Raw genomic sequence first — 15,655 nt, 5'->3', positions numbered from 1 at the left:
CAGCCAATCTGACTCCCAAGACCAGACACTTGCACTAAATCACACTTAGTCCAGGAAGGAGGACTGAGGAAACACAGGCAGTCCACCATGTGCAAGTCTACCCTCACTGCTTCAACTCCTTTCAACTCCACCTGGAGAGAGAGAATAGGCTCTGGATTCAGACAGATCTAGGTTCAAATCCCTGATCTACTACTAAACGGTGGTGCAATCATGGGTAAGTAATATGACTGTTTTGTGCCTCTGTTCCTTGGAGGAAATACCTACACTTCAGACCTCTTGTTAGGATTAAGTAACTTAAGATATGAAAAGCCTTTAGGGCAGTGTCTAGCACACAGTAGGTCCTCAAAAAATGTCAGTTGCTTTCTTGCCTAATTCCCTCCCACACGCTCTGCCTCACTCCACTGTATGCCCAACACAGCCTCTGTATCTCTCCTTCAGAAGCTCCCCCTACTTCTCCAAACAAACCCTCCAGTCCTACAACTGTTTCCAAGGCACAGTCTTAACACATACACACTGTACGTGCTCTATCACTCCCATTCCAGTGTCTTTCAACTCCTCAGGTCCTCAAGAAAACGTCGTAAAGGGAACTCCCTTAGTTGCATCTTCTACCAGATGGTCCCTCAAAAAAAAGCGCAAAAGAAAAATGTCTGTCCTCTCCTAGAGGTACAGACATAGCTAAATAGCTCCTTCATCCCCAAATCTCCAGGAACAGCAATTTCACACATATTGACCGAAATTCTAATGCCTTAATCTACCAGCCCTATCTCCCCACCTTACTATACTCTCCTCATTCCAGATTCAAAGACTCTATAATATTCACCTAATCTCATGCACAATGTCTATTTTTTGGATAACTGGAAGGAATAATCCTACTCACCCTGCACAATTCTAAGATGTTTTCTACCTCCACTACAGTGTATACTTGGGGAATGTCTATTTTCTCCCCCAAAAACAAACTTAAGAGAAAAAAACTTAACCCGATCATATAATTTACCACTCCCAAAACAATGCTATTGTGTATACACACCAGTAAGGACTCAAGAATTGGCCCCTGGACTTTATCACTACAACTGGTATGCGTATGAGTCAGAACAAGATTTAACTATTTCTTTTCAAAAGTTTCTAGTTTTTTATCGGGCTACAAACAGCAAAATAAATTTCTAAGAGACAAATCCCATAAATAGCCAGATGCTAATATACAAATGAGACAGAAGTTCACAGAGACCTCCTTATGAACTGGTATTTATTTGTCTTTTCAGTGCTACTGATAAAAGGCTCCCTGGATTACAGTTATTTGGGAAATTTAATAATTTGGAAGGCTTGTACAATGGAAGTGACCTTTGGAAAAATAAGGGCAGAGACAGTCACAAAGAAAGTCTATTATTATAATATTGGCACAAGAGTAACTTGAATAGAAACAGAAACCATGTTAATGTTTATTTTTTTTTAGTTCCAGACCAGTATGTCTATTTGCCACACACAATGAATTTTTTCTTTTTCCTTTCAGCTAAGGTCGAGGATAGCCCAAGGCTTGATTCTCAGTAAGTTCAACTTTTAAAAGAATAGCCTGTAAAAACAAAAGTTCTACTGAGCCCTTAAAAATAGGACTTCCCTGGTGGCGCAGTGGTTAAGAATCCACCTGCCAGTGCAGGGGACATGGGTTCAAGCCCTGGTCCAGGAAGATCCCACATGCTGCAGAGCAACTAAGCTGGTGTGCCATAACTACTGAGCCTGCGCTCTAGAGCCCACGAGCCACAACTACTGAGCCTGCATGCCACAACTACTGAAGCCTGTGCACCTAGAGCCCGTGCTCCTCAACAAGAGAAGCCACCTCAATGTAAAGCCCGTGCACCACAACAAAGAGTAGCCCCCACTCGCCGCAACTAGAGAAAGCCCGCGCGCAGCAATGAAGACCCAATGCAGCCAAAAATAAAAAATAAATACATAAATTTATAAAAAAAAATATTCTCATTACTGAACTTTTGACATGAGAGAAAAATAAATACTACAAATCAACAGAGGCTAGTCTAATAGCAAAACACACTATTTCTCTAGAATCAACCCTCAAATATTCAGTAGCTGACAACCTTCTCTCCCCTTCTTGATTCCTAACTACTGGTCATTTCACTGTCAATTACAGAACTTCCATTCAAGGGTAGAAATAGCAGAAGGGAAAAAAATTCCAATTACTATCCTATCTGAGATCAGTTATCCACAGGAAATTAATTCACTTTGTAAATTCCTTCTGATAAATTAACTTCCTTCAGAATACAACTACTAATTTTTACAAAAGCCTCAATCAGAAAATGAAATTTGCCTTTTATAAAATGATATAATTCAGTTCAAAGAAAGACACTTTTTATTACTATTATTATTTTTTTTAATTCTCCACCTCCAAGTTCCACTGTTCCATCTTTCCTGGCTGTATCTAAACCTCATTTGAACTCCCATAGGTACAATATGTGAAAAATTCACTGGCACTTGCTGTTATCATATACTGCCTTATCATATTAGTTGGCCTTCGGATACTTATCTCGCCAATCTGACTAACAGTCATTCATTCAAAATCTACCAAGACTGGTCCACCACAGCCTGGGGATACAAATGAAGAACAGAAGCCAGAGTCCTACCTTCAAGGCACTCCAGTCTGGTGTGAGAAATCTAAACACGTTTTCAGTGCCCAGTGGGGTAGGAAGAGGTATTAGGAGCAACTAGTTTACCTTGATGGGTTAGGGAAGTTTCTCAAACTGAGTCTTTAGGATGTGTAAGGCTGGAGGACAAGATACATTCTAGGTAGAATTAAGATCCTTGAGCTTCAATAACAAAAAAACAAACAACCCAATCCAAAAATGGGCAGAAGACCTAAATAGACATTTCTCCAAAGAAGATATACAGATTGCCAACAGACACATGAAAGAATGCGCAACATCATTAATCATTAGAGAAATGCAAATCAAAACTACAATGAGATATCATCTCACACCGGTCAGAATGGCCATCATCAAAAAATCTACCAACAATAAATGCTGGAGAGGGTGTGGAGAAAAGGGAACTCTCTTGCACTGTTGGTGGGAATGTAAATTGATACAGCCACTATGGAGAACAGTATGGAGGTTCCTTAAAAAACTAAAAATAGAACTACCATACGACCCAGCAATCCCACTACTGGGCATATACCCTGAGAAAACCATAATTCAAAAAGAGTCATGTACCAAAATGTTCACTGCAGCTCTATTTACAATAGCCAGGACATGGAAGCAACCTAAGTGTCCATCATCGGATGAATGGATAAAGAAGATGTGGCACATATATACAATGGAATATTACTCAGCCATAAAAAGAAATGAAATTGAGATATTTGTAGTGAGGTGGATGGAGTTAGATTCTGTCATACAAAGTGAAGTAAGTCAGAAAGAGAAAAACAAATACAGTATGCTAACACATATATATGGAATCTAAGAAAAAAAAAAAAAGGTCATGAAGAACCTAGTGGCAAGACGGAAATAAAGACACAGACCTACTAGAGAATGGACTTGAGGATATGGGGAGGGGGAAGGGTAAGCTGTGACAAAGTGAGAGAGTGTCATGGACATATATACACTACTAAACGTAAAATAGATAGCTAGTGGGAAGCAACCGCATAGCACAGGGAGATTAGCTTGGTGCTTTGTGACCACCTAGAGGGGTGGGATAGGGAGGGCGGGAGGGAGGGAGATGCAAGAGGGAAGAGATATGGGAACATATGTATATGTATAACTGATTCACTTTGTTATAAAGCAGAAACTAACACACCATTGTAAAGCAATCATACTCCAATAAAGATGTAAAAAAAAAATTAAAAAAAAAAAAAATAAAGATCCTTGAGCTTGGCACCTTTCTTTTATACCTTTAAAAATTCTAAACAGGCCTAACAAACTGCTTGGCACATAGCAGATGCCCAACAAATATTTGTGGTTCTAAATTATTCATGGTAGTCCATGTGTGTAGTTAACTAAGAGCTCATCTATACCTAAAATAGGCTGGTGAATATTTACGGGTTTCAAATGTCACCATTCACCCCATAGATATGTAAAATAAAGGTCTATATGAACAAATACATTTGTACAGCTGTCTGTTCACTAAGAATAGCTTCTCTTTCACTGTAATTTTTTGTTTTTAAAGCACTTTCACAAATATGGCCTCATTTAATAACAATTTTAAAAATTATATACCCTTTGAGATTTTTAATCCCCTCTTTTCTGATGGAAAACACATACACAGAGAGAAGCTTACAAAGCTTGCGTGATACCCAGATAGCAAGGAGCTTGGACCTACATATTCTGAATTTGAATACAGGGTTCATGTCAGTTCTCCAGGGATTTATAGCAAAATGAAATCAGTCTAGCCATGCGAAGTCCACAAGCTGAAGAACTCTTTAATACTTTGCTTTTATAACTACTATCCACATTCACCCACACTGTCTACTAGCCACCACCACCCTCCCCATCCCCCACCAATCCTGCCAACACACACCTATTTCTATTTCCAGGTTAGAGTTAAGAAGCAGAGGAGCTTCCCTGGTGGCGCAGTGGTTGAGAATCCGCCTGCCGATACAGGGGGACACAGGTTCGAGCCCTGGTCTGGGAAGATCCCACATGCCGCGGAGCAACTGGGCCCGTGAGCCACAACTACTGAGCCTGCGTGTCTGGAGCCTGTGCTCCGAAACAAGAGAGGCCGCGATAGTGAGAGGCCTGCGCACCGCGATGAAGAGTGGCCCCCGCTTGCCGCAACTAGAGAAAGCCCTCGCATAGAAACAAAGACCCAACACAGTCAAAAATAAAATAAATAAATTTAATTAATTAATTTTTTAAAAAAAAGAAGCAGAAACTCCAACGCTGAGCATTATTTGTGGGTCTCTTTCATTTGTATAAGTTGTACCTTTTGTGATAATAATTTCTCTTTTAAAAGCAAGCAAGCTTCTGGTGGCACAGTGGTTAAGAATCCATCTGCCAATAAAGGGGACACGGGTTCGATCCCTGATCCAGGAAGAACCCACATGCCACAGGGCAACTAAGCCCGTGCGCCACAACTACTGAAGCCCACGTGCCTAGAGCCCATGCTCCACAACAAGAGAAGCCACAGCAATGAGAAGTCCGCGCAATGCAACGAAGAGTAGCCCCCGCTCGGCACAACTAGAGAAAACCTGCGCACAGCAACAAGACCCAATGCAGCCAAAAATAAATAAATAAATAAACAAACAATTTTAAAAAAAAAAGCAAGCAAGCCTCATATTTATGCACGCAAAATTAGTTACAAGCATATAATACAATCTGACAAGTCTAGTCTACCTGGGAATATAGGTTATACACTTCTAATATTTACATAATTAACATTTCACATTCAGGTCTTATGTGGAACAAGGCTGGTGGTAAGGTACAGAAAGTCAGTCTATTTTCCTTGTTTGGCACTCTAGAATTATGGACTTTAGAACTAGGATATCAGAGATCATTTCATTCCATACCCTCAAGTTACAGATAAGAACACTGATGGGCTTCCCTGGTGGCGCAGTGGTTGAGAATCTGCCTGCCAATGCGGGGGACACGGGTTTGAGCCCTGGTCTGGGAAGATTCCACATGCCGCGGAGCAACTGGGCCCGTGAGCCACAACTACTGAGCCTGCGCGTCTGGAGCCTGTGCTCCGCAACAAGAGAGGCCGCGATAGTGAGAGGCCTGCACACCGCGATGAAGAGCGGCCCCCACTTGCCGCAACTAGAGAAAGCCCTCGCACAGAAATGAAGACCCAACACAGCCATAAATAAATAAAATTAAAAAAAAAAAAAACACTGAGAACCAGGTGGGTGAGTGAGATTAAGTGACTTGACCAAATCCACACAGCTAACTAGCAAGAAAACTGTGTGTAGAACATAAATCTGTTAACTCCCATTCCAGAAATCTTCACTTGACTTCATATATATTGATAACTTTCAATTCTCCATGTAATCTGCACTGTGGATTGATATATGAAAACATCTTTTCCTCCTGCCACCCAGATAAATCTCTTACTTCTACAGATGTATATCAAAGAAAAAAATGTGTACCTGGGAAATTTAAGCACTTAAGCAAACCATATTGGAGAAGGGAAATCATCTATAAAGAAAATCATGAAAATATGCTCAAATCATCATTTTTGTTTTGATCGTCACCACTAAAAATATAAATTGGATTTGAAAATACTGTATTCTTCTAGCCTTATATCCCTAAGGTCTGAAGTTCTGTAAAATTTAAGTTTTATAAAATTATAAAATTATGTATGACATAGGGAGAGATTTTTTTCTTTTTCTTTTCTATTGATAGTTTGAAGCTATAATACACTTCTCATATGTTAAGAAATCACAGCAATAACTAAATTTTGAACAGAATAAAACATAAAAACCAAGAGAGAAAGCACCAACCTTTAACACATTACTTCTCCTTGTCCAAAAATGTAAAATGCCTGGAAGCATCAAAGCAATCACTTTCCTCGCATTCACGTTTATTTGCAGAAAAGCTACATTTCTTCTTCCTCTTAGGAAGGGCCACCATCAGCACAGCAGCACCGAGGTCACACAATTCTCCCTTATGAAAACTTTAACCTCCTGACTCAATCATTCAATAAGCACTTATTAAGGACCCGCTCAGTGCCAGGCAGTCTGCTAAGCGGAGGGGACACATCATGCATCAACTAGTAAGGCATTATCCCTGCTTTCTAGAAGTTCATCTAATGGGCTGGTTCCAGAGAAAACACTAAGATCGGTATCAGCTAACTTTCTTTATTCAACAAAGATTTACTGAGTGCCAGGCACTAGAGACAGAAAAGGATGGCAAGGAAATTTTTAAAAGTAAGAGGTCTTTTCAAAATTTACTGAACAAGTTGCTCTTTTGGATTATAAAAATCACATGTTCTTCTCTAAGAACACCAATCATTAGAAGTTGACTGTAAAGGCTTTTAATGATAACACCTAACCAAATATTTTGGTCAAAGGCACTGTTTCCTCAATCTTCCTACACTGGGAGGCCAGGCAGATACTATCCTGGACCAACATAATTTTGTTATTTATTATAAGATCCATAATATAGGAATGTGGTTGATCTTACCAATAAACTGGGATAAGTTGTTTCCTATGTAGACAGATGCTTCCAGTAAAATGTACTATAAGCCTCTAAGGTCAAACAGATGATAAATCCTGTTAAATTTTCTTGCCACCACAGAGCACATCAAAGTAGTATAGGTAACCCTTCACGAAGACATAGCACCAGGCCAAGTTTTCAGGGTGTCAGGTCTCTGCTTTTCCTTCTCCCTTCCACAAAAACTACAGAAGGTATCAATTAGTACACAAGTCATCTGGCAAATATCCCATTGTCCTCTGAGTTCTCCTCCTTGAAATTAATCCAGGAAACCAACCCCTGTAAAAATGAATCCCATTCCATTAATATTTTTAATGTTATTATTAGTAATGATGGTGGTGGTGATAGCAACCACTAGCTTTGTGGTTCACAAAACACTTTCAAATATATTATCTTATTTACTAAAAAAAATGGAGAGGGGATAAAAGGAAACATCATAGGCAACTATCTCAAATATCAAAAATCAAACCCCCCTAGATAGCTCTAGGGCTTCTGGCTAAAGCAAAGTTTAACTGGAATTGAAAAGCAAGCATTTTTAATTCTACCAAAGAGTCAAGAAGTTATTTCTATCAAAAAAGCAAAGGGTTGACTCTAGCAAAGCAAAATCACAAATAACCCCCTTAAATGCTAGGCCTAACTGATTCAATTTATAAATGTTAAGTCTCAGCAAGAATCTGATATTATAAATCTTTGTTACCCCAATCCCTTTCCCAAATGCTTTACCCACAGTTAAAGGCTCAACAAATACTCTTCTAAAGAAGGAAGAGTTAATGATGAGGCAGCTGCCCTAGGAAGACAAAGTGACAATACTCAGCTTTCAAGTATCTTTTTAAGATTTAACTAACGTTTATTGTGCACCAAATCAAGTATCAAGCACTAGGCTAGACACACCCACATAAATCATCCATTAACCTCATGAGCCATGCCCAGATATTCCTGGAATCCAAATACTAAATTGACTGGATCCCCAATACTAAATAGTTTTGACACTTACAACCTTGATCCCACCTTATCAATCCCTAGAATTCAACTCCTACTGGAATTTAGCTCATCACTCTCACAGACTTAAGCATCTTTTAATGCTTTCTGCTAGGTAATGCTCATGAAAAAACTCCCTGTGCCTGTTTTTAAGCTCCTAACTCCAGAATACCACTCATTCCAGATATGGCACATGGTGATAATGGCCATAATCTAACAAGTATTCTCTTGGATCACACTTGCTAAAGAATAAACCTAAAATGCTAACAAAACTGGATTTCAGCTGGGCAGAAGACACTGAATATTAACAGTCCTCTCAACCTCGAGACTATTTTCTAATCCTCTGAATACAGAAAGTCTTCTCTGTTTGAACGAACTGTGGAAAGCAAGTGTGACCCAAGAGTCACATACTCATCAGAAAGAACCAAGGGAAAAAGAAAAAAATATTCCAACTGGCATGACCACATCACAAGGTTAACAACACATTACTCATCATTGTGCTACAAGAAAGAACTTGCAAGCGGGCAAGGAAGTCAAGGAAACAAACAAAACTCTCCCAGTGCTCAAAGCACAAACACATCCAAATGCCAAAGCAGGTCTCACTGTCCAGTTCATGCCCAGGTATGACTGGGTTCAGAGAGAGTGGGTAGAGGGGAAGAGAGAAAAAGCATTACTGTGCAGGTGTGCTTGCCAGCACCAAGGCAGATTTCTTTCTCAGATTCATCAAGAGCCTTTTTAAAAAGAAATACTGGGGGAACCCACCTATTTTTATAGCTTGATTTGTGCAATTACAGAGAACATGTAGTATATGTAAACAGCAGCATATTGTATTGATAATAATTGTTGCAGATATTCCCTTTGGAATCCATCGGTTCTATACCTAAATCCTAGCTCTGCCACTTTCTTGCTATGTGACTTTGGGCAAGTTATTTAACTTCTCTGTGCCTTAGCAGGGACCTCATCTGATATTCATTGTGATATCCCTCAGCACCTTAAACAGCGCCTAAATATTCTGGTGAATTAATATTTTATTAACATAGTAATAAATACTTTGGATGAATTACCTGCAAGCAGGTATAAGAGTATCTACCTAACTTACGGAATTGTTATCAGTATTAAATGAGGTGATTATATAAAACACTTAGTATAACTCAGGGTAGGGTCTTCATCATTAAATAGCAAAGTTTTCTTCCCTTTATTCCCCAGGCAGGTCAAAAGTTATAAAAGAAGAGTCATGGCAAGGATTAAAATGGGATAAGAATTGTAGAAGCCAAACATTGGAATATGTTGACTACAAGGGAGCTAACATAAAATCCAGGAATATTTAATCTTGGCTGATGAAATTACATAACAGTGTCAGACCCTTATAGTAGATACATAGTGTTAGCTGATCCAGAAAATGCTATTTTGCATCTGCAGGTATCTGTTACCAGACAGATAAAAGCCTGGTAGAAAGGAAAAGAAAAGGAAAGGAAAGGAAAGGAAAGGAAAAGGAAAAAAAGGGAGTAAGAAGGAGTCACATCTTAAATATACCTGACTACATATTTAAAAACAAAACATAAAGGATTCTTCAGAAGGCCATTCAATTCTCTAAAAACACACCATTAGCAAAAATACCCTATTGATTCACAGTATTTACTGCCCTTTTTAGGTAATAAGATCTGTGTAAGGAAACTGTTCATAATTGCTGACAGGGTAAATAAGCCTGAAAGATTTGGGTCCAAAACTCTCCTCCAAAAAGACTAATGTGGCCTTTGAGGCTACTTCATCTATAGTCTGTAACCAAAGCAACCTATCTACATGCAGGGGGAAGGACTATTTTATCTTGAAAATTGGGGGTCAGGGAATATATGCAATTAAATCCAAAATCTGAAAGAATCTTTTTCCTTGACTGTGAAGAAGTGAAACTCAGAAGAAGATAGCTCTAAGAAACCTAGATCACTGTTACATTAAGTATACACATTTAGTGCCTAAATATAAGGAAAATCTATGCAGAACTGAAACAGCTTGTGGTTAAACCTCATCATAATGTGGTCTTCAACTTCCCATTTCACTTCCAGGCATTTGCTCTGTGTTTTTAACCACCTGACCGACCTCCTCTTAAGCCGTATGATATAATAGAAAGAGCACTGAACAACAATCAAAAGAACGGGCTCTACACCAAGTTCCACTACTTACGAGGCATGCACACCAGCCACTTAAACTCTCTGTATTCAGTATTTGAGTGCTGGGCTAGACTCAGTGCTTGCTTCCACCAGGGTATCCCTTTGGAGAGTAGATCAGAAACCAACCAAACCCAGCTCCCCTACTGCTATAACCCAGAATAAAAACATGAGCATTGTTCTTATCTATCCCTTTCCCATAAAAGCAGTTACCAAATTCTATTTAGTTTACTTCAAATCACTTGAATCTCTCCCCTTTCTCCATTCCCATCACCCCTGTAGAGACTCTTTTGTAACAGTCCTCTAACTGCTCTCTCTTTCTCCATTTCACACCACACGGCTGAATCAATTTTCCTCAAATACTATTTATATATACAATTCCCTGCTCAGGAATTTTTCACTGTAAGGATAAACCAAACTCCTCGGCCTGAGATTTAAGGCCCTCTCCAATTTACCTAACTCTCCAACTTTATTAATCTCGTTGCTCTCCTAGGTGAAACACTATGTCTACTTGTTCTGCCCCCCAAGCAAGATGGGCTCAGCTCAAAGTTCTCATACTTTGAATGTTTCCCCTCTATAATCACCCAGTCTTCTCTCTTCTCTAAGGCCTAGATTATCCTAAGGGTAAAAATTTTCCCTACCCACTCCCTCTAAACTTCTGTATAACTCTATATAACTGTACCCCTCACTTGACACGTAATGCCCATGACTCTGTATTACTATTTATCTTTTTATGCAAACATTCAGTCTTCATAACTTATTAAGTTCTTGATGACTTTAACTCTTTCTATACCTGAGGCCTAACTTTTCAGAGGGCAGATATCTAACAAAATGTTTGTTGTTGAGGGTAACTACCTTGAACAAGTCATTTAAATATTCTGGGCCTCATTTTCCTCACCCAGACAATGATGACAATATGTACATTTCCTTTCCATTCTAAAATGCTATGTGAGATTATACATAATACTACATAGCCTGTATTTCTTTTTTTCTAAATATGTGTGTGTAAATATATAACACTATGTCCTATTTTAACCCAGAATATAAATTCCCAAGGGGCCAAGTCTCCTACTACTTGTTTAGTTTATTTACTGGGTAACACTTCCTTGGCATCTCCTTAGAGCATCTTGTCCAAATTCCAATACACAGCAGGTGTTCAGTAGAAAGGAATTTATAGTCTCAGCCAGACAGCAAACATCAAGGGAAATCTGCGTAGATGATTTTTTTCAATCTTAATTTCCATAATGAACTAGTATATTACCAAAAATTACAAAGATGATGTGAGAGAGAAGGAACTTAATATTAAAACGAGAGGTCATCTTGTGTCAAACAGCTAGGAATTTATTTTAGGCAACCAAAGAAACTAGGATGCAGCAAATCTTAAGTCTAACTCTCAAATTCTATTTTCAGAATTCTGAGGAGTGTGGGAAGTCTCTATCCCTAGACAGTAAACAGGGACCAAGTATTCTTCATATCAGATAATCTTGTCCTTAGTACTGATGGAAATTTTCAGAAAATGAAGAGTCCAAACACTCAGCCAGGTGAGCTCCTAGTTCAAGGAAGATGAAAGCAAACACTCACAAAGGCACTCATTAGAGCAGCAAAGTTTTTAAATGAGAGCATGCTATCCAAAATATTTTTGATAGTAGCATTATATTTTCCCATTGTCTTGCCTCCATTCCTCATTTAGGACTATCTTCATGTAAATATCAAGACTTACTCATTCTAAAGCCTCAGAGGAATTCTTTTCTTTTCCTTTGAAGTCAGTTATTAATGATTCAAAAGGCACTAGTAGACCAACTCATTTAAAATGACCTAACTTTTCAAAGAATTATTTTAGAACACAAAGCTGATACTTTCAAAGCTGACGTCTATATATGATGTTTTCCAAGTAGGTATGTGGCCTGGATACAACTTTGATATAGTTTAGGTACAAGGTTTATAAAGAATTCTGAGCCAGGTTTTGAACGATGAGAGGAAACAGAATCTCTTTAAATTTTTATACGTATCCCTTTTTCCCATTTCTGTTCCTCAATCCTATTCTATAATATCTGCTAACTCTCGCTCTCTACTCTGTTTCTTTGCTCTTTCCCCTGACTTCTGCATTCCTCCTCGCTCTTATCCTAAGAACTGTTTGGGGAACCATGGGTAAGAATCTGGTGCCAGCAGCAAGGGCTCTTACCCTCTTCCCTGTTAAGTCTCCAAATATCAATAAAATCAAGGGCCACAAGCAATTTTCTCTTCCCACCACCAGATCTCCCTTATCAAGACTAGAGAAGAGACATGGGGGTGGCAGGAAAGGATAGTGGGGCAGTCATTTACTCAAAGGAACTGTAAGCTCATTAAAGCCAATTCAATCAATTATATGTAGCTACTGACAGCCTAAGTTTTCATCTCAGCCTTATCTTCCAGGTACTCTGGCCTATAACCTTCACACATTCCCCTACAACCTTCCCAAATATACTAACTGTGCTGAGAAATAAGAACATTTTATCAAAAATTTGAGCTAAAGATAACTACAAAAGATAATCGGTTGTAAATTAAAGTTCAGAAGTGCATTTTAGAATTATAAATAGATTTGGGATTAGCCCTCAAAAAGGTCCATAATAATGTTCTTCAGAACCCCCATAGGAAATCAAGACGTGACATGTTAAGTTTAATCACAGTTTAAGCAATAACTATTAAATATAAGCTTAAGCAATAACCATTTAACATAATAACCATTAAACATAATAACCGTTTAACATAACAACATAAACATAAGTTTAAGCAATAACCATTGGTGATATTTTACTTACTTTACCTCTAAAATTGCAATTTCATTATAGTTCAACTTAACATTTAATTTCTTCCTGGCGGGGGGAGGGAAGGGCTTCCGTGAGGCCTAAACAATGTTATACTGATACTACACATTCCAGAATTAAAAGCTTAAAAATATTTTGCTGAGATACAATCTGGTCTCATCAATAAAAAAGGTGCTGTTAAAAGTATAAGTACATATATATGTACAAATGTGTACATTATTTAGGCTTTCTTTTTTAGAGGCCTAAGAATTCCTGTTTCTCAGCAGTATTTATTAAGTGAACAGATAGGCTGCTTTTTCCCAATGCCAATATAAATCTCCAGTGAAGGTGTCAAGACCTTAATGACAATAGCAGAATTTGATAGCTAGTGAAATGAGTCTGGCCACAGGAGCACATTGCCTCAAATGCCATCAGGATCAATTCCCAGGAGTTTCCTCATTGGGATGATATCACCAATCAATTCCTATTTCATTTCTCAGGGAATGTTTGCTCTCATCTCCTACAGGAAGTTAGTCTTGACTGCTCTCAACTTTTATGTGCATTTCTATATAATTTTCAGTGCTGAATGTTTCTTTATAAGCTTTATTTTTCATCAGGGTCACTATACCGCTCATAATTAAACAGTTCACCAACTCAAAGGACTGTATTTTTTTATTCATTAATTAACCATTTAGTCACTAATAGCGACTAAATGCCTACTATATTTAAGTTACTGTGGCAAGCCCCTGAGGGATACAAAGATAAAAGAAACTACTTATCTGCTTTCAAGGAGCTCACAGTATAGTAGAAGAGCCATGCTAAGGGCACAAATAAACTAAAATACAAGAATATACAACTACCACCAGATCAGTACCAATAAAATGATAGGCAGATTCAGAAGTAGGAAAGATCACAGCCTGCAGGAGAAAAAAAAAAAATCAGGAAAGTTTTCATGGAAGACAGGGTTTAAACTGGGACTCTGATGGGTAGGATTATTTCATGAGGCAAGTGGGGAGGGCAGTGGAGGAAAAAGGCTTCAAGATTAGGTGATTAAATGAACTAGATCTACATGTACACAAATGTGAAAAACAATGTTGAGAGAAAAGGTTGCAAAAATATACATGCAGTATGACTCTATTTATGATTTCAAAATAAAACTATATGTTGTTTGTGTCTATATTACACATTTTTTTCAAAAGTATAGAACATGAAATGGAATGATACATAACAATTCAGGCCAGGATTCATTTCCCAAGAAAGAGGAAGGGGATAAGGATGCAGAGGAGGACTCTGGCTGTATCTCATACCTAACAGTTTATATCTTAAAGAGAGTGAGAGATCTAAAGCAAATATGACAAAATGTTAATATCCATTAAATTTGGGTTGTGGGCTCAAAATTGTGTTAGGGTTTTTTCCCCTGAACTTTTCTAAATATTTAAAATATCTTAGTATTCAAAATTTTTAAATTAAGAAAGGGCTGGGTGGAAGAATAGGGGAGTCATTAACACAAAAATAATCAGGAGCAGGTTGGTTCCCCTAAACTTTAAGGGAACAGTTGATAAGCTCAGTTTTAGACTGAAGAGGGTCCTTCAGATCCCCCACATAGTGTGCACAAAAGGCACTTAGAACAGAGTGAGGTGGAGGCTGACATATATGGACAGAAAGGAAGTTTTTATTGCCATCCTAGGTCAGATAACTGAAAGGAGAGAGAACCACCTTCCCACGTAGCTTAAATGCCGTGTAACCAAGTTATCTGCCCCGAAACAAAGCCAAGGAAACTTCCAGTTACATAGGAATTCAGATAAAGACTCACTGTGAGTAGCTATTCTATGCCGCCTCTCTCCCCACCCCTCCCCCAAACACTCATAAACAAAAACGAAATGTACCCTTGCCCACTTGAGAAAGAATTAAGAATTGGCAGCTCTGCTAAAGTGGACAGTATCCAATCCAAGGCCCTTCTCTGGAGATGCTGACAGAGCCCAGAGAAAGGAGTAGAGAAATCATAATTCAGTTAAGTTTCGATGAAGACTTACCAATGGAAGGCATCCATCCTTCCACATCCCCTCATGTCCCAACTTTCCCCAGGGGAATCTAAGGACCTCTAAGATGTCCTCTAACCTGTTCTGTCCTTCTCCAGCAAAAAAGACTAAAACACAAAATCCAAACTCTTACTTCACACTTTAAACCCAAATAATTTACCTTCACAAAAATCCAGTGAAATTAAAAACATGGGGAAGAAAGATTTAGAATCCAAGTCTAATGACAAATCTTGTTTTTTAGATATACTTTTTGTCAGTGCCCAATTTATCATAGCTTATTTCTTTTACCAAGGTTTCATTGGTATAATTTAAAACTAAGTTTAAAAGAAAACTTGAAGGCAACTTAGCAGGAGAGAGAAATACATCTGCACACACAATAACACAAGTACCTTGACATTCTTCTACATCTGAATCACTATCGCTGAAGAATCCTAACATCCTATTCACTCCACTCCAGGGCATCCAACTGCCCCAGGTCAAAGTCCCTATTCTCCATGGTACTCTCAGGACAGATCTTCCTCAGTCAGACCTGGGAAAATACCACTGTTCAC

At 38.5% G+C, this 15,655-nt stretch overlaps 1 protein-coding gene across 3 annotated transcripts in view; it reads right to left on the bottom strand.

The window, feature by feature from the left end:
• Window positions 1-15,655, bottom strand: part of OTUD7B (OTU deubiquitinase 7B) — a 52,763-nt gene that overhangs the window by 29,789 nt on the left and 7,319 nt on the right. Inside the window, exon 2 of one of the 3 annotated variants that reach the window (XM_082474310.1) lies at window positions 7,113-7,327. The exons of the other annotated variants lie outside the window; for them this stretch is intronic. The gene's annotated coding sequence lies outside the window, so the exon portion shown is untranslated. The remainder of the gene's footprint in view (window positions 1-7,112; window positions 7,328-15,655) is intronic. 3 annotated transcript variants of the gene reach the window in all.

Source organism: Balaenoptera physalus, assembly GCF_965194825.1.
Source record: "Balaenoptera physalus genome assembly, chromosome: 1".
Classification (NCBI taxonomy): domain Eukaryota; kingdom Metazoa; phylum Chordata; class Mammalia; order Artiodactyla; family Balaenopteridae; genus Balaenoptera; species Balaenoptera physalus.
Note: the sequence above shows the minus strand (reverse complement) of the source record. Positions and strands in the feature narration are given on the sequence as shown.